The sequence below is a fragment of the Electrona antarctica genome (assembly GCF_951216825.1).
Source record: "Electrona antarctica genome assembly, chromosome: 9".
Taxonomy (NCBI): domain Eukaryota; kingdom Metazoa; phylum Chordata; class Actinopteri; order Myctophiformes; family Myctophidae; genus Electrona; species Electrona antarctica.
Window position 1 is genome coordinate 55,616,149 of NC_136790.1, and position 20,686 is coordinate 55,636,834.

The 20,686-nt window shown below is 41.8% G+C and overlaps 1 long non-coding RNA gene across 1 annotated transcript; it reads right to left on the reverse strand.

The window, feature by feature from the left end:
* Positions 1 to 307: 307 nt before the first annotated feature.
* Positions 308 to 1,434, reverse strand: LOC306930239. Its single transcript, XR_013790868.1, has 4 exons — positions 1,386 to 1,434; positions 1,259 to 1,293; positions 1,105 to 1,162; positions 308 to 1,016 (listed from the first exon to the last, which is right to left on the reverse strand). It is a non-coding gene; the product is annotated as an uncharacterized lncRNA (long non-coding RNA).
* Between the last annotated feature and the right edge of the window lie 19,252 nt (positions 1,435 to 20,686).

Sequence of the window (20,686 nt, forward strand, 5' to 3'; positions counted from 1 at the left end):
AAGTGGAGAGTCAGGCCTTGAACGTAAGTATATGTAACATGTACCAAAGACTTTTGTGGCTGCACCTGTGTTGGTTGAATGTGCTATTCTCGTCTAACCTCCCAATATTGCTATTGTTTGGTAATTGTCATTGCTGCAATGTCAAGGAGTGAATCATGTAACAATAATTATACCCAGCATTACAAAGTTGCAAGTACACATAAACAACTATCATGTACTGTCAATGTTCTTCCTACTGATGAAACCAGAACACACAAATTGATGTGAAGACTTGTATTTTCGATACAGCAGCTGTATCACAGCAGATGATGAATCCCAAATACCACCAGTTAATTTATACTGTATGTAGTCAAAGACTGACCAAAGATAATACATTATACAGACATAAAATATTGGACCAAATATTTGTGGCCACTAAACATACAGAATACTGTCAACATACACTGCAGTGTAGCTTGAAAACAACCAACGTGTACATGACTTCATCCTGTCAAGATATGAAGCAGAGATGGTTGAAGGGTTCAGGTATCCAAAAATAGAATCTCAAACTAAGAATCTCCATGGTATTGCCTTAGCCCATAAATGAACAATTTAATGGGACAGAACACAAACCATTTCTACTTCATCTCAAAATGATTTTGGTGTCCACCACATACAGTTGGTAGGTGCAAAAGACCATGGAAGTCCCTCAAGGACTACTATCGTACTCTAAGGATGAAGGTGCTGAAAATGCAGCCAAGCGGGAGTGCAGGGGGACGCCCTGAAAAGATGTGGGCCTACTATGGGATTTTAAATTTCCTAGACCCATATATCCAGTCCAGGAAAACCACCTCCAATTTTAGCCGGGCGTCTTCAACTGCAGGTCAGCATGTGCTTACTGAAAGATTGATTGAATGACATCGTCATTGCCATTGTGGAGGACATCAGTTGTCTTAGCTGTACCTAACAAATGTTTGAACCTAACTTTAAAGGGAGCAGCCAGCAGCAGGCGGAGGAGCACAATTACTCCAGTCCTGCTGAAAGTGGTAAGAGATACATATCAGTCATGACAGTTTACTAATACAACAATCATAAAGCAGTACACAATAAACTCTCTAAACTTACTTTATAGAGAGCAGCCAGCAGGCCTTCTTTGAAAGCCAGGATTTCACCTGTGGCACTACTGCTGAAAGTGGTAAGAGATACATACTTTATCAGTCATGACAACTTACAAATACTGTACAACAATCATAAAGTTGTACACAATACATTCTCTTACTTTATAGAGAGCAGCCAGCCAGGACCGGTTAACCACTGAAATTGTTAAGATATACATATTAGTCAGACTGTTTACAAATACAACAGCAAACTCTAAAAATGTAGGCCTACACAGTAAATGTTTAAACCTTGCTTCATAGACGCCACACTGGAGGACACAGGAGGACATGGGAGCACTACTGGACATGGGAGCACTGCTGGACAGAAATATGGTAAGGTAAGGTATTCAGATGACTCACTCAAGACAAATTACTTTGGTAGAGGTTTGTGTTTTGTAGTAATGTAGCCATGATGCAACTCAAAATCTTTGTGAGATATGTTCAACAGTTGCTCTATAATCCAGAATAGTCTCCCCCTTTACACTGCACAAAGCAAGAGGAATGATTATGCCAATGTCTAATATTACAAATCCCCAACTGTTTTATATTGGACTTCCAACATGGCAAGGTAAACTACACAACCCAAACCTCTACTCAAGTCTAGTTGTGCTTTACAGTTTACAAATCTAACAAAACGATTGAACCCAGTGTAAGACATGTTTGATTATTACCCAATAGTATTCGTGACCATGCCTTCAGTGCCGATGGCACACGGGGGGAGGATCATTGTCACACGCCCTCCACCAACAAGTACTGGTGCCTACGTCATAGTCCGCCCGCCGTGTCCAGCAGCGCTGGGAGCCCCGGGTCTGTCAACAGCTGCCATTCCATCCCAGCTGTTATCTTTTGGGATAAGGGTACCCACTCCCACAACTGGTGAGATATTCAGATTTGACACAAACTTTTTGAAATACAATATGAATTCACTCCTGCTCAATATAACACATCATTCAATCTTACTTCATAGTCCGCCCGCCGTGTCCAGCAGCGCTGGGAACTCCGGGTCCAGCAACTGGTGGTCTCCAGGTTTCTGGAGAATCCCCTTCTGCAAGTGGTATAAGACATTCAGATTTGACATGAAAGTTCTGAAATACAATACAAACCCACTTCAGCTCAACACGTAATTTAATTATTTTATAGTCCACCGCAGGGCCAATTGTAATCTGGGGGTAGCAGCACGGGGACCCCGAGGTCCCCCACCACCAGCTGCTCGTCCTGTGCCAGGGCCACCCACTTCTACAAGTGGTAAGAATTCAGACCTTACATGAACGTTATGTAATACCAATAACATCCAAAATCAAGTTCTGTAATACAATACAAAATCCAGTGCAGCTCAATATTGCAATATTGTTCAATGCTTTAACCTTACTAAATAGCATCCAGTCGAAGGAAGGCCAGGAACACTGGGCAGACAGGAGGAGTAGAGATGAAGAATGCCAGCACTCATTGTATGTCCTTTTGCATGATTTTATTTACCTCTGACTGAGACTGAGACTTGTCTGCTTGCCTCTTGATGAGGGAGGTCGCATTCTTTTTCTCTCTCCCTCTACTCCCTCTACTCCTGTCTTCCTACTTCCTACCCCCCACCCCCCCTATCCCCCCACCTCTTTCTTTTTTTTCTGAAGTTGCAAGTAGGCCGGGCGCAGCTCATGCAGCGACCAGCAGCAATACGTTTGGTTTGATTGATGTATTGTATATGTGTTTCAAGCCTTATGACCTGCTGTAAAACCAATTGCCCTTCGGGGACGCTAATAAATAACCTTGAACCTTGAAACGGACGCGTTTCGGCCTGTATGGCCTTCCTCAGCGTTTGTCAGACAGGAGGAGTCCCAGTCTCACGAAGCCCCAGACGTGTTCGAGCAGGCTGTCATGGCAGAGCTCCAGAACAGAGATGGGACAACTCATTTTGGCCTGTACATGGCCCACCAGCTCCAGGACCTGGATCCCCAAACCAAAATGGAGACAGAAATGGAACTCATGAGAGTCATTTACAGAGCCAAATTTCCAGGCACATTTTAGTTACTCATGTTTTTGTTTTTTTATATTTTCTTGGTAAAATGCCCTTTTTTTTCTTACTTTTTTGAGGGGCACTATCTATAATTTAATCATGTTGCAGGCAAAGTCTATGGCCTTTGATTTTTGTTAAAAATTTTAAATATTTGAAGACTAGACCGTTTCAGTTGTGATTTGCTTGTGTGAAGATTGACAGATGTTACAAAACCGATGGGTAACACATCAGTTTTAAAGGTTATTTTTTTATACCTCAGGTCTTTACCGATTGTCTGCTAACTAAAACCCAGAAGAACCCAGATTTGTTTCTAACAGAAATCTAGCCTTGAACAATATAGTGGGTTAGTGCTTAACCACTTAAACCCTAGTCTAGTCTTTGCCAAAAAATAGCCGCTCTACAAGCTCACAATGCGTTGCATTGTAAACTTGTAGATGGGCTATTTTTGTCTAATGTTCCCCCAGGCTATGGACTACTATGGGTTCAAGTGGTTCAAAAAAGGACCATAAAGGAAAGGACTGTTGTTCAAAGGCTAGGATTATGACCCGCCACAGTGGCGTCTGATTAGAACCTGAGCCAGGATGTTTAACACGTGTCATTGGAAAGATGGTTAAGGAATCTAGTAAAGGTACCTGGAGTGGTCAGATACATTGGCTCGTATGGGTTGAGGTGTGCTTGATCGTGATCGTCTACTGAAGGTCAAAGGTCTTGAATGTAGTCTTGAAGAGGTCGGTGTCCTGTCTTGGACAGTCCCCCGGATCCTGGGACTGTTGTTGGCTATATGGAAGGTCTTGTAGATTCTTGAGTGTGTTGGTTGAAATATTTTATACAAGGGGAGGTCTGCTCCTTTTATACTATTCTGCTGAACTTGTTTAGTCATCCTGTTGATGTGAGAGGATGTGTCGTCTTCTCTATGTATGGAGATCCAGCTGATGAACAGTCAGTGATGTCGAGGTTAGTCAGCTCCATAACCATATATGGAGATCCAAGTCATGTAGAATCAAGGTCAGTAGTACTAACTTGGCAGGAAACTATGATAACCTGACAAACCATCAAGATGATGTGAGACTCAACAAACTTTGAACTACTTCTGTGTAGCTTATCGGTTTCTAAACTACATTTCTCCCAGCTAGGGTAGATTTTCCATAGTTCAAACCATTTCCATGGTGTCCTTGGTACTTTAAGGTAGCTAAATTCACACTGACATGACTAAGAAGATGACAGAATTAAATTGTTACAGTGGGAGAAAATAGCCAATCCCACTGCAGTCATGGAAATCCAAATGTGTTGCATTGGTCAGTTTTTTATTGGGCAGCCCTTTGAAGCGGTCGGAAGATTAGAATGGTGCTGTATGATTGTAGTCTTGAACAGAACCTTGACTTGCAGGAGGGAAGCCAGGCGGTGAGGGCAAATGTCTGTCGCTTTCACTAAATTCCTTCTGGGGGGTGAGGCATGAGGATGCTTGCTCAGTGGGGTGTGGAACTAGGATGAATAGTGTGAGGCCTCCCAAATGTGTTACTTGCTCATGGTGACACTGCTCACTGTCAGAGGTTTAGACTGGTGCAGGATCACCAATGTGTCCGTACTAGGGCTGTCAAAGTCGATTAATCGCAATTAACTCACCGTTATGTTAATCTAGATTAATTATTTGAATCACAATTAATCGCATAATTAGCCTATTTGTTTTAGCTATATGGCCTACATATAGTTTAGGACACAGCTCTCCATGTCCGTCAGCATGCTCCTTCCCAGCAAGCACGTTCAGGCCCAGAATAGATCACCTGATTTCATCTGTCTATATATAAAATAATTATTTTTAATATTGTTCCTTTTTTTCCATTGCCCACCAGACCTTGTTACTTCTGGATAGTATTTGTCAAATAAAAAACATGCATTTTTGCATAAAGCAAAGCATTTGTCTACGCCCACGGTAATGATACAGGTGTGCAAATATATCAATATTACGAGATATCGCAATACTTCCTCCCGCGATGAATAATCGATACACTGTTATAGGTAAAATGGGCCCAACTTTAAAATACATAAAACATATTGGTGATGATGAATACCTGGAATCGGTCCAGGTTCATTGCATGTTATGCTCAGCACTTGAATGTGTTCATCTTATTTTGTTTGTTTCTTGTCAATTACATTTTCACTACATATTTTAGGGGTGGATTGATTAGTTAGTACTAGTAGTGCCCATTGTTGTGGACAGACAAGTTGTAGACTAGTTATTTTACTGTTTGGGGGAGGCAAGATTCATGTACTTATTGGCCAGTTTGTGACACAGAAAATCTTGTGAGATTATTCCAGATTTTTGCCTTTGTTTTTTTTTCTTCATTTTTTCGTAATCTCGTAATATATAGAACATCGTGATATCGTTATCGAGGGTCTAATATCACCATAGTATCGTGAGGTGCCCATATCGTCCTAGCCTGGCTAATAAGCCAGACTCAAATCACACTGTCGTGTGGTATTTGAGTCTGGAGATGCTGTGTATGGATCTTGTTTCCCGGGGGGCGGGTTCAAACATTTTCTCTTTCTTAAACATCTGTTTATTATGAATTTTTGGTATACAGGCATTTCAGTAATATTTAAGCAACAAGTTACAGATTGGTCAAAAAAATAGCAGAAACATACAAACAAAACAAGACTTACAATAAAAAGAGACAAAACATAACCAGATCTTTTGAAATAAGGGTTCCCTTTTCGACAGGGTAAATCTAATTTTCAGAAAATGCAGCACTCCTCCCAGCTCCTTTAGCCACATATCAACTGTCGGAGGTTTATCCGACTTCCAGGCCTGTAGTATTAACTTCCTAGCTAGCAGTGTAGCGAGCGAAATGGCCCGTGCCTCATATTTGTTTTGAACCTGATCTGGTTCCACCACACCGAAGAGTGCAACTAGCGGTGCCGGGGGGAAGTCTCTTTTATATGCTTTAGCCAAGAAATAAAAAATTTGACTCTAGAAACGTTGCAATTTATGACATTGAAGAAATTGATGAGACAGAGTCCCTTGTTCTGTTAAACACTTTCCACACATGGGAGAAGAATCTTTAAAGATTTTGTTTAATTTAGTTGGGGAATAGTGCAGCCTATGAACAATCTTAAATTGAATCAGAGAGTGCCTAACATTGATAGAGCTATGGTGAATGTTGGCGATACAGTCCTCCCATACTCCATCTGAAATCTCTATGCCCAATTCTTTTTGCCAATTGTCCTTAAACAAGCGTGATGATGGGCTAACCACGGCCTGTAAGGTGTCATAAAATTGAGAGACTGCACCTTTTTCAAAGGGCTCAGTGTTGAAGAAACTGTCCAAAACTGGATGACTGGGTTGTTGTTCAAACTGTGGGATATGTGTTCTAAGAAAATGTCTCAATTGCAAGTAACGGAAGAAATGTGATGATGGGAGCTGGAAGGATTCTCGCAACTGTTGGAAAGAGGCAAGATAACCTTGACCACGACCTTGATTAAAGTATACATTTCGTAGGTTCACAATACCCTTTCCCTTCCATGACATAAAAACCGGGTCCGCCAATCCTGGCTGAAAAGCCGGATTGGAACATATAGGAGAATCCAAATACATTTTAGGAGCCTTTGTCAATGCTAAGATCTGAGACCATACTTTCAGAGAATTTTGAATTATGGGGTTATGTCCATAAGTGCTTTCTTGATCTTAATAGGGCTATTAAGTAATGCAGGAAGACACGACCCAGAACAGGATGAATGCTCGATACTAAGCCATGAAGGCATATTCTCCAGATTACATCCAGGATAGCAGTCATACCATAGATAAATAAAGTTTAAAGGTGTAGTGAAATGAAAAATACGTTTTTCACACTTTTAGACCATATCCGTGGTCATCATATGGGCATACCTAACAATGGATGCCAAAAAATGGGAAAATTCTAATTTTTGTGTGTTTTTATATCAAAAGTCCATAAAAGATATTTTGTATTACTTCCTGAAAACTAAAACGTGCTGCGTGATGACGTGTCGAGGCCCACATCGATAAAAGCCAATAAAGATTAAGCTCACCAGTTTAATTCCCCATATCTCCGCATCCGTCCAGCACAGCTGCTACTGATTACAGAAATCTTCCGTTTTTATTCCCATTCTAGATAACATCCAGAGTGTATTACTCGGTTTCAACTTAATCACGCTAAACAATTTATCTGAAAACATTATAGGGTAGAAATAAGTCACATTAAGAGTAAACTGGTAAAGCTGGCCGACTATCTGATTTGTAAACAAACATCCACACGCTGTCCTGCGTAGCATAGCTACCCGTCCCTAGCTACCGTCCCATCCCCTGAAGGGATGCGACGCTCTGATTGGTTCAGAAACTTCATAGCGGTGTTGAGACCGTCTGAAACTTCAAAATAAAATGTCCACCATTTCCGTTTCACTATGCCTTTAAATGGGCCGCCATATAGTATAACCGGAATTGAGGAAGTCCAAATCCTCCTTTGTTCTTACTTTTGCATAGATGTGGCCTAGCTATTCTAGGTGTTTTACCAAACCAGATAAAAGATGAAATGATAGAGTCCAATTTTTTGAAATAGTATTGAGGGATACTTATTGGAATTGACTGGAATATATATAAAAATCTAGGCAAAGTTACCATTTTTATAGCCCAGCCATTGAAATAGGCAAAGTGCTCCAGAATTCTATATTTTTCTCCAATTGTTTAATCTTTTTATCCCAATTTAATTTCAATAACTGATTCAATTTACTCGTAACCACTAAGCTTGTAAATTTATCCAGCACAATTGTAAACGGGGTAGATTCCAGGAATGATCTATCTGCAACCTGTGACAAGGGCATCAATTCACTTTTTGACCAGTTTATCCTATACCCAGAAAAGGAACCAAAGTTATTTATGAGGTCTAGTAAGGGAGGAATGGAAGCCCTGGGTTTTGAAATGTATGAGAAGTACCGTATTACAGGATCGGGTGAATCTGTGGACTCATTCTTATTTTTGACGCTAATGGCTCGAGCGCTAGCGCAAAGATATATGCCGAAATCGGATCTCCTTGACGCGTGCCTCTAAACGACTTCAATGGTTTAGATTCATTTTGATTGGTGACAACTGTTGCATATGGATCATTATAAATTATTTTTATCCAGTTGATAAAGGATTCACCAAACCCGAATTTAGCCAGAACAGACATCATATAAGGATGGCTTTTTCCACCTCAAGGGAGATTACGAAAGCGTCCTCTGTGCTACGAGCTGGATTATACATTATATTAAACAGTCTTCTCATGTTGAACTGAATGTGGCGATTGGGTATAAAGCCTGTTTGGTCTGGATGTATGATATTGGTTGTGTTCTTTAAGGCGAGAGGCTAGTATTTTACTCAATATTTTAGTTTCAACCGTAAGTAAAGAAATCGGTCTGTACGAGGCAGCTAATGTGGCGTCGCATTCCTTCTTTAGCAGTAGCGAAATTTTGCCATGATAGAGTGCCTTTGGTAAGGACCCCAATTATTTGGAATGATTCAACATCCGAAGTATAAGAGGAGCCAACAAAGTGGAATAAGCCTTATAGAATTCAGCCCCGAAGCCGTCTGGCCCCGGGGCCTTATTATTAGGGGACTGTTGAATGGCCAATTTGACTTCAGCCAGGGCGAAATCTGCATCTAAGGCTGCCACTGCTTCATCATCTAAGGTAGGGAGGTCACACTCCCGCAAGAAGTCATCAATAGTAGCCTGACTAGAAGTACTTTTAGAACTGTATAAGTCACGGTAAAACTCTTCAAAGCATTTGTTTATTTCTTTCGGGACAGTGACCAGCTCACCGTTTTTATCTTTTATTGAGTGGATGGCTTGAGAGGCATGTGACTTCTTTAACAGTCTGGCTAGTAATTTATGTGGTTTGTCACCTATTTCAAAAATCCTCTGTCTATAATTTAGTAATTGTGAACAGACTTGTTTTGTGAGAATTGTGTTATGTTCATACCTCAGCTTTATGATTTTACCCAAAAGTGCAGGAGATGGTGAGGCTAGGTAGTCCTTGTCTAGCTGAGACAGATTGGCCTCAATATCTCTAAGGGACCGTACTTGTAGCTTACGCTTGGCTGAGGAATAGGCAATTATGTGTCCTCTCATGACGGCCTTAAAGGACTCCCATAACACTGAGTCATCAACCGCACCATTGTCATTTGTTGATAAGAAAAAAATAATATGGCCTTCCATTTCTTCACAAAAAGACAAAATGCTTCATCTTTCAAGAGTGCAGGATCAAACCGCCATATTTTATTATGTCTATTGTCCAAATTCTGGAACTGTAAGTCTAAAGTAACTGGGCTATGATCCGACACTAATATTGGATGATAAGTACTGTTAATTACAGCGGGTATGAGTTTAGAATCCAAGAAGAAGTAATCGATGCGACTTGAGGTTTTATGCACCGGACTAAAGAAGGAATACTCTCTCCCAGTGGGGTTAACCAGTCTCCAAATGTCCACAATATTCAAGCTGTTTAACAAAGTATTTAAGAGGCTCCCAGCCTTTGACTGTTGAGATGAAAGAGGTGAACTTTTGTCCACTGTTGCATTCATTACACAATTAGCATCACCCGCAATTAAAATATTGGCCCGGTGTACGTCGGGTATTAGATTAAACAATTTTTGAAAAAACTCAGGACAGTCAAAGTTGGGACCATAAATATTCACCAGCGTCACAGGCACGGATGCCAAATGACCAGTAAGAATTAAATATCTGCCATCAGAGTAAGTAAGTAAGTAAGTAAATTTTATTTATAAAGCACTTTTCAATACAAAGTTACAAAGTGCTGTACAGTAAAAACAACAATATAAACAATCAAGTTAAAACAAGGCACAAAGGAGCAAACACAACAAAGAATAAGAGCAGAAACACAACAATGATGGTAAAAATAAAGGTTCACAAGATAAAATGTAACCTAAATAAGTGAGTTTTCAACAAGACTTTGAAACCCTCGACAGACTCTGCATTTTTAATTAAAAAGGGTAGGGCGTTCCACAGTGTGGGAGCAACTACTGCAAAGGCCCTTAAGGCCCTGTCCCCCTTGGTTTTCAGCTTTGTCACAGGGATATTCAGGAGTCCTTTGTCAGACGACCTGAGAGGTCTTACATTTGGTTTTGCCACCAGTAAGTCGGTGATATAAACTGGGGCTAGGCCATGTAGTGCTTTATACGTTGTTAAAAGGATTTTAAAATTGATTCTGGATTTGATAGGGAGCCAGTGGAGTTCAGCCAGTACCGGTGTTATGTGTGCTCTGCGGTTTGTATTGGTGAGAATTCTGGCGGCTGTATTTTGTACTAATTGTAGTTTGTGAATAGAGGAACAGTTAAGGGTAGTATAAAGTCCATTACAATAGTCGAGACGGGATGAAACAAAAGCGTGAATGATTTTTTCCAGATCTTGAAAAGTGAGGATTGGTTTGAGTTTTGAAATATTCCTTAAGTGGTAAAAACATGATTGGGTGACCCTCTTTACGTGGGGCTCGAAATTCATGTTTTTATCGAAAAAGACACCCAGATTCTTGGCAGTGTCAGTCATGTTGGAGGCCAGTGGGCCCAAGGAAAGACGGATTGCGTTAGTGATGTTTTCAAGGCCTATGACAAGGATCTCTGTTTTATTAGCATTCAGTTGAAGAAAGTTGAGTGCCATCCAATTATTTATTCCAGCTAAACAGTCACGCAGGATATCGAGTTTGTTGATGTCGTTGTGCTTAAAAGAGAAATAAAGTTGGGTATCATCGGCGTAACAATGATAGGATACACCTTCATAACCATTAATAAGCGCACCAAGTGGCAACATGTAAAGGGAGAAGAGGATTGGTCCTAAGATGGAGCCCTGGGGGACCCCACAGGTCAGAGGGGCTGAGGAGGAAACATAGCTGTCGACAGCGACAGACACACTTCTATCTGACAGGTAGGAGGAGAACCATTCCAAGGCCAAACCACTTAAACCTACCCACTGTTGGAGCCTGCCGAGAAGGATGGAATGGTCAATCGTGTCAAAAGCTGCGCTTAAATCAAGCAAGAGCAGCACAGAGCACTCGCCGGCATCGGCCTTCATAATAATGTCACTAGAAACTTTAAGAAGAGCGGTTTCCGTACTGTGTTTCTGACGGAAACCTGACTGAAATTTATCAAAAATATTATTGTTGTTGAGAAAATTTTGAAGTTGGTTACAGACTACTTTTTCCAGAACTTTAGAGATAAACGGGAGTTTGGAGATGGGTCTGTAATTGCTATGGACTAGTGGATCAAGGCTTGGTTTTTTCAGGAGAGGTTGAATAATTGCATGTTTGAAGGAATTGGGCACACAACCAGAGGATATGGAACTGTTGATGATAGTCAAAATGTAGGGGCTTAAACTGTCAAAAACGGCTTTGAAAAGTGGAGTGGGAATAGTGTCACCAGGACTGGTAGAGGGATGCATTTGTGTGACAATTGGGATAAGCTCTTCTAAGGAGATTGTACTTAATTGACACAGTGAGGGAACTAGAGGAGGAACTGGAGGAAGATGGTTAGTTAAAGCGGTAGGTGATGTTATGTTAGAGCGTATATTGTTAACTTTGTCAAGAAAAAATTATAGAAATAATTCACAGTCACTGTTAGAGTAGACAGGAATTGGAGGGGGGGCTGGGTTGACCAGGGTGTTGATAACTGAGAACAGAACTTTTGGTTTATTTTTGTTTATTTCGATCAGATTAGAGAAATATGTAGTTCTAGCAGCTTCTACTTTTTGATTAAAGGAAGAAAGGAGCACCTTCATTTGGTTGAAGTGTGATGATAGGTTAGACTTTTTCCATCTGCGTTCAACCTTCCTACACTCTCTTTTCAGACTGCGGATATCATCGTTCATCCAGGGGGATGAATTAACACCACCAGCACTTATCCTTTTAGTTTTGAGGGGGGCCACTACATCTAGAGAAGATAAACAGAGATTGTTAAAATGGGAAACAAAGTCGTTGATGTCAGTGGGAACAATTGCATCTCTAGAAATGTTTGAGAAGGCAGAGGAGAACTTTTCGGCAGAGGAGTTATTTATATAGCGGCAGCGGATTGAACGTTTGGTGGGTTTGGGGTCAACAGTGAAATCTATATTAAAATTGATGTATTTGTGATCCGAGAGAAAGAACTCACCCACACAAAGAGAGTTGAGGTTCAGACCTAGAGTAAACACCAGATCCAGCGTGTGACCTTGAATATGCGTAGGTCCGGATACGTGTTGAGTCAGATTTAGTGATTGTGTAATACTAATAAATTCCACAGCAGAGTTATCGGAGGGGTTGTCAATGTGCAAGTTAAAATCTCCAGTCAGGACCAAATTATCAGCTGTCATAATAATAGAAGATAAAAATTCTGAGAATTCGGTAAAAAAATCATTTTTGGAACCTGCAGGAGGGCGGTAGCACAATAATATAAATAGAGGTTTAGCGGCTTCAATCCTAAGTAGAAGTGCTTCGAAAGTATTAAATTGTTCAATGACCACAGAGCGACAGGTGAACTGATTGGAAAAAACCGCAGCAAGACCACCTCCACGGCTGGACATCCTAGGGGCGTTGATAATGCTACAGGCAGCGGGACATAGTTTGTTCACTGTAACATTGTCTTTCTCTTTCAACCAGGTCTCAGTTAAGAACATAGAGTCAAGGTGTTGTGATTTAAAAAAGTCCCTTATGACAAATGGCTTGTTACATGCTGACCTAACATTAATTAAAGCCATTTTAAAAGAAACAGACTTGATGGGGGGGGCTGTAGGAAGGCAGGAAATGTGACTGAGGTTAGATGGGGTGACTGTACGAGGGATGAAGTTGAGTGAAGGGTGTCTGGGCCTAATAAGAACAGGAATAGACAGAGGGCAGGGGGTGGATATAGAGACAGCATGACCCAAAGGGAGATGCTTGTAGTCGATGGAGTGCAAAGTTGCTATGGTGGGATCATGCTGGGGTGCATATCACTTACAGCTAAAAGCAATGAAATTGATGTAGTGAGTGATTAATAGTTTCGTGCCTTGAGGACTAGGGTGCAAGCCATCTTGCTTGTACAGGTGTTTACGTGTCCAGAAACTATCAAAATTGCTGACGAAGCCTATGTCATTATTAATACAGAAGGCTTTTTGCCACTCATGTAGGCTCAAGAGCCTACTGAAGTGTTCAGGACTCTTTGAGGGGGCTGGGATGGGGCCGGAGAAAACACAGGTTTGGCCTAGGCTCTGTACCGTAATGGCAAGTGATTCGAGGTCCTCCATGAGTTTGACAGAATGTCTATTCAAAACATCATTCGAGCCAATGTGGAAAAATAATATGTGTGCTGTGGGGTGGTGGTCAAGAAGGACGGGGACCAATTCAATGAGATCATTGACTTTGCCACCGGGAAGGCAGTACGTAATGGCGCCCGGGATCAAAACAGATCTGATCAATGAATCACCAAAAATGATAATTTCCGGGGATTTATCATTCATGCATCCCCCTTTGTCAATAGAGAGTTTTGACCAGAGGGGACAGTTTTCAATATTGACCATCGGGGCAGTGGAAGTAGTGGTCTCAGTTACTGTGATTGGAATTTCGTCATTATCGACAATAATATCTGAAAAGGAGTCTTCCCTAGTGATTGTGACGTCACGATTAGCCCCCGCTGTGGCCAGCGCGACATTGGGGCGACCCCCATTCACGTTGACAGCAGCAGCAAACGAGAGAGAATTGACAGGGATTCCCTTGCCGATGGTGACGTCACGATTTCCCACAGCTGTGTCCGGCAGCAATCGATTGGGCAGAGGGGGTGGGGGAGAGAGCAGAGTGGTGGTGGGAGCATGGACGGACAGCTGGATAGAAGGAGGTGAGGGGGTTCGTCGTCGAGAGCGTTTGTTGTGACTATTTACGGGGGTCGAGGGGCAGGAGCGCTGCAATTGTAGTCGTATGGGTGAATGGAAAAAAATGTCTAGCCTTAGCACCAAAATTAGCATGATATGCCTGACCCAGCCAGTTAGCCCGTAGAATTGACTGTACATTGTGCTTTGCATGCGTTTCTTGTAGGAAAATAATATCTGGTTGCAAAGATTTAAGATGGGCCAGCACTTTTGCTCTCTTCACAGGATTACCAAGACCTTTTACATTCCAGCTAACAAACCTTAAAGCCCCGTTGGGCAAATTGTTTACTGCCCTATGTGTCATCAACATGTTCCAATATATTGGTAATCAGTGACACTGTCCGTCGACCCAAGAGCACGTACACACCACCAGCCAGACAAAACACAAAACATGTAACATGAAAAACAACCCCCCCACCCCACGTAGACCCCCCCCCCAACCCCCCCACCCCACGTAGACCCCCCCCACCCCCCCATCCCCCCACGTAGAGGGACTTCCCCCAACGAAGCCCTTCTCTAACCACCCTAATACTATCCAAGGTATAGGAAAGTTCCCTCCCACGACCCCGCTCCAACGTAGAACGTAAATATATGTATGGTATAACAGTGAAAATAGGGTAAATAGACCATAAGAAGTCCTAAATTGTGTATACAGTCAGTGATAATCAGTCTAACCCTTTGCACTCGCCAGCCTGGCTTTTTAGAACAAACCCTTTTTTGTAGAATAGAAATCAACTAAGAACATAGTAAAGCATCAATGTCAGGGGATGCATACCCAATCCAATCAAGCAGTATATAGAAACCTGAATAACCCACTCCGCAGCAAAAAATTATAATATATATAATGGAAATCAAAGACAAAATGTAAACAAGATGTGTAATCACGCATAATACATACATACACACACCCACAGGCACATCCCTACCCCTACCTACACACACACACACACACACACACACACACACACACACACACACACACACACACATCATAAAACATCCCATGTATAAATCAATTAAATGTGTTACATAAAAATACAAGAGTTCAATTCAACTTATACAATCTACAATTCAGTAAACAATGTCGTGAATAGACCTTGAGTTGAATAGGCAGTAGGAAATAAAGTTTTTCTTTTAAATAAAAGAAAAATTGCGGAGTGAAAACATCCAGCTATGTCCATGAACAACCAGTCAGTGTAGCCCACCTTTAAAAATAAAATAGAAACCTCATCTTGTCAAGAAGTTCTGGGAAAAAAATGAAAATAGCACCTTCTTAAAAATATATAGCATAAGCTCTTTTGTTTACTTTCCAGTGTCACAATTCAAGATTAGCACACGAATATATATAAAAAATAAAATGTGAGGTGGGCCACCTCAAGTCCAAGTGCTCATAATAATAGTAGTAGTAAGAATAAACAAAAATAAAAGTCTTGTTGAATGGCATCTCCTTAGGATTTGTGCCTAGCCAGGCACATCTTTAGTGAGTGTAGTGCAACATACCGTTAGCTTCACAGCCTAAACTGAAAAGCAGATGAATCAAGGGACCACCTCATCTGTGTCGACGTCTGCATCTGCAACCACTGTACCCAGTTTGTCATCCAGAAAACAATCAGCCGCCTCGGGATCCTCAAAGTATTTTGTAGCTCCCTCCACGGTCACGCGAAGACGAGTCTGCCATGTTCCCACGAATCCCGATAGCAACCCGGCGTCTCTGCATCTTTTCCGGACATCTTGGAACTTCTGGTTGGTCAGGGAAAATGGAGACTTTGACGCCGTTGTATTGAAGAGGAGATTTTTGTGCAGCCAGCTTTGTGATGAGCGTCTTCTCACTCAAGTAGTGTATTTTCGCAATGATAGCACGATTGTAGCCACCACTAGCTGATTTAGGCCCCACGCGATGTGCAATGTCCACGAGAACCTTAGCAGGGAAGTTTTCATCAAACATTTTCTCTTTGACGCAATTGGTCAGAGCTACTGTCAGTCAAAGGTCTCAAGCATTGAACGTCACTGTACCAAAGCCCGCCCATATTGCATACCGTGTCCCGATTGGCCACACCAGTTCTCTGGTGTAGGAAATGGGCGTACAATTGAGCCTCTCCAGACCGTAATCCGCCGACAGGCAATTTTCTTTTGCCAACGGCTGATTCGGTCTGGCTTATTAGCCAGGCTAATATCGTCCAACCCCTAGTTGATGAGAGCATTAACAACTTGAACAAATATGCGATTAATTTGTGATTAATCAGATTAACCCATTCAGGACGGGAACCCCTTTTGGTGTTTTAAGCATTATGCTATACTTTAGCTGTTGAAAAATAGCAGATCTACAAGCTCATAGCACGGCACTCGAAAAACCATGAAAATGTGTCACAAAGCGTTGAATATATATTCTTTCAGAGCGAACGTTTTTAACTTAAATCTTTGCTTGCAGATGGGGGTCAGCGGCCAATTACATATACAGTATTTTTTGGGGTACTTGACATGAAATAGTTATATATAGGAACATTGTTTTTTCAGAAAACTGTCTGATTTAGAAGCCTTTTTAAAAAAATCGGCCTCAGGTCTAAATGGGTTAAATATGTTTATCAATTGACAGCCCTAGCACTCCATACACAGACAAATATGGCTATGGCAAGACTTCTCCATGTCCGTGGCAAATATTTGAGCAAAGCCAGTGTAGTTACTGACTTGCCAGTCTCGAGGTATTTTTTGGAATGGGTAGGACATGGATGTATTTTTTGTGGAAATAGCCTACTATTGTTTGAAAAAGGTAGCTGCTTTTGTATGTCTATGACAAAAATAAAGTTGCATAAAAATGTCCACCACAGTGAGGACCCTAGGACTGCTGGCATCAAGTTCTCGCCTACAGCCTCCCTGGGTGACAGCAGAGTGACTCCAGTACCAGCAAAATGTAGAAGTGACAAAGTTACTGGGAAGGTGGAAGAACTTGGGATGAGGGAAGATTTAAAATAAACAGGTAAAATGAGGGATGTCATAGTGGCTAGATTCCCTTCATGGAGGACGCCTGTGCGTTTGTGCAATGTGGGGAGACACTGTCCTTAACAGATGTGGGTCAGGAGGGTCCAGTCACATGGAGTCCAAGAGAACTAGAGTTGTACATAGGTTTTCAATGTAGTGAGTCCTGGGACCCAGGGGTGGTCTTTTAGATGGGTTCCAAAGACATTTTATGAGTCCTTCTTCAACAACATTAGAGTCTGGCATCCCAGGACCCCCAGAGGGTGACAGGATTTGGTCCTTTCTCAATTTAGTGAGTCGCAGGATGCAGGCTATTTGCAACACTGCGTGAAGTATGCTGCAGCTTTCATTTGCTTTGGTTGGATCGCACTTTGTCTGGAACCTCCCCCTTGAGCTTTCCGCCATGGGTGACCCTACCAGGAGCAAAGCTCCAGACGGCATAACTCTCAGGTTCATTGGAACACACAAGGTGGCGATCCGAGGAGAAGAAAAATGAAATAGAGAAGGAAAATGAAATGAGGGTGATGGGTAGGTGAGGATTAAACATAGTTGTCCTGCCATGACACAGCACCGGCTGGTGAGTTGAAGAACTCCACAAAGGTCCTTCTCACAGCGCGAGCCTCTTCACCTGGATCATTGTTCCCAACAACCCTTCCAATTGGGAGGAGGGAATCTGGAATCTCCTCTGCCACGTCGGAAACCAGATGACTGCCGGTGCCATCGGACGAGATTATGCAGGACAGTGATGGCTCTCACAACCTTCTCTGCATTCTCAGGGTTCAGCTCAATCACTGTGTGCAAGACACGGAACTGTGAAGCCATCACGCCAAAGGTGATCTCCACCATCATCCGTGCACGATAATTGTAGATCCTCTGGGAGTGGGTCTGGAGGTCTCTTCCAGGGACTGGCCGCATTAGGTCCTGCCGCAGAGGAAAGGCTTCATCTGCCACGAAAACATAAGGGACAGGTCCGAGGTGCTCAGCGTTTGGGAGTGGTTCATCCTCAGGGAGGTTCAGTGTTCCGTCCCTCAGAGCTTCACCAAACGCTGATGCCCAGAGGATGCCGTTGTCGTTAGAACTGCCATAACCTCCCACATCGACCATACGGAACAGGTAGTTGGCATCAACAACAGCCAGAAGGACGATGGAATTACCTTTGTAGTTGTAGAAGCGGGCCCCTGAACGTATGGGTGCCTGAATGACAACATGTTTGCCATCCAGTGCACCCACACAGTGAGGGAAGTTCCACTTCTGTGCAAAAACATTGGCTGCAGCTTTCCACTCCTCCTTCGTTGGCACAGGCATCAACTCTGGTACCAAACACTCCCAGATGGCTTCAGCAACGGTAGGCACAATCTCAGCCACAGTGGATCTGCCCACGCGGAAATTGTAGGCTATGGTGGCAATATAATCCCCATGGGTAAGGTATCTGAAATAGAGGTATAGACAACAATCATCATGTTATAACACAAGCTAAACTCACATGTTACAAGTTGTATTGGTAATGGGATTAAGGTTTATGACCCACAACTCCACTACATCTCTGAGGCAAATAATGTACTTTTTGATGGCAATTATTTTAGTTAACCACATTTGCCAACTTAATTCAGCTCGGGGCTTATATATATATATATATATATATATATATATATATATATATATATATATATATATCTTACATGATCATAGTGAAAAGATGCATTTTAAACTATGTATCATGGTAAAAGGTGTGATTTTTAGGTTTCAATTGGTTAATGTATTTCTTGTTATAATAATGTAAATCTTCAAAGTAGTAGTAATAAGTATATTATAACAAGAAATACATTAACCAATTGAAACCTATTTCATGGTTTCATCCTTGGAAAATAGCCAGGCTACAGGCTCACAATGCGCTGTAATGCGACAAGCTTGTAGATCTGCCATTTTCAAATAGGTGATAGACACATTTGGATATATTTGAGTACTCTTACTTAGGTACTATAATACATGATGTATATTTGGAAGCCAAGTAAAGTTACTAAACCTACCTCAAGTTGGGTAAAGTTGAGTTAGTGCTTTCATGTTAATGTACCAAATCTGCAAACTGTTAATAAATACTTCAATCAATCAATCTGTGGAAACATGACTTTTACGTGTGACTTAATATTTTCTACATTGTGCTATAGAGCTCCGAAGTCTGACGTCGCTTTCAGTAGAGGTCGTCAATCTCCAGGTTCATGTATTTGTTTATTTGCATTGAGATCCCCAAACGGCGATTTTAGGTTGCTTCATATAAGAACTGTGTTTGAAAAATAAACCGACCACCTCGGCGTTTCTGTCAGGGGAGTGGCTGTGCGTCGTTAATGATGTCCATTCATATTTGATACAGCCAGTTTCTAGAGAAAATGGAATTAATGTGACCACAAAAGCCTTGAAACTACATATGAATGCAATGTCGCTGAGCATATACGTCACGCCCAGCTGTCAACATATTGCGTTCCTGAGATTCCTCGTTGACGTAAGCTCAGCTGGTGGTGACTCGACTCGTACTAACCACGATACATTATATATCAATAAAATAAAAATAAAAATAAACGTAATTAACGTTCAGTTTCTGTTGTCCGACGGGCTGCGGGCAGAAGCAGCCTACCCGGAAATGTAGTCTCTGGGTTGTTTGGCTCGTTTATTTTGTTACTCTTTGGGTATATTTGTACATTTCCACCTTCAGTCGATGCTTCATATCCATATGAGTGAAAAGGCCCGGGTGATCGGTTTATTTTTCAAACACAGTTCTTATATGAGGCGATCTAAAATCCCCCTATGGAGAGTACAATGCTTATAAAAAGATACATGAACCATGGCGCTCACTGCCCTCTACTGGTAGTAGAGGGCAGTGACGTCAGGACATCGGTGCTCTATTGCTACATTTATTGAAGTAAAGAATCTGAACCAAAATAAGGTAAAGACTAAAGAGCTGAATGCCAGTGTGGAAACATTAAATACATGCACCATGCCTCACAGTCAGGGTTGGTGAGTTGAAATGATGTGAATACAATGCTAATTACTAAGGCATTTGCCATTTGCATTTTCCACCAGTGTCTTGATACAAGACGGTTATATTATATGACAGTCTTTGATGATCTTCAAAATAGTGTTTGCACTTTCTCCGTTTTTGCTCCATACATCTGCATAAACATACACATTTCCAATATAAAGGGCTAACACTATGGCGGATGTTACAATCGTACACGGCCCCTTAGGGCCCCTTAGATGTACCCGTATATTCCATATTATTCAATAAAAAGGATTGGAATCCGATTGGTGTTCATTTGCTCATAGAGTTATAATGTATCAGAGTGCAATACACCCCCCAACCGATAGGGTCGCGTAGTTGAAAGCATACGGAGAAAATGGCCACCGATCCTTTTTATAGAACAATACGGAACATATGGGTACTTACGAGGGGCCGTACACAATTGTAACATTCTTAGCCATGGGGCAAGCTGGTTATATTTTAAATCTGAAAGTGCAAACACTATTTTGGAGCTCAAGACGTAGACGGGCATGGCAGATGGCCGTCTTGTGATCCAAGGCTACTAGCGACGGATCACAGTAGAAATGTAAACAGCAATGAACATGGTAGTTACCGTAAACAGATGGCAAGACGTTCGCCCGGACTGATGGCTTTCCGGTAAAAAGTGTCTTGCTTCCTGATC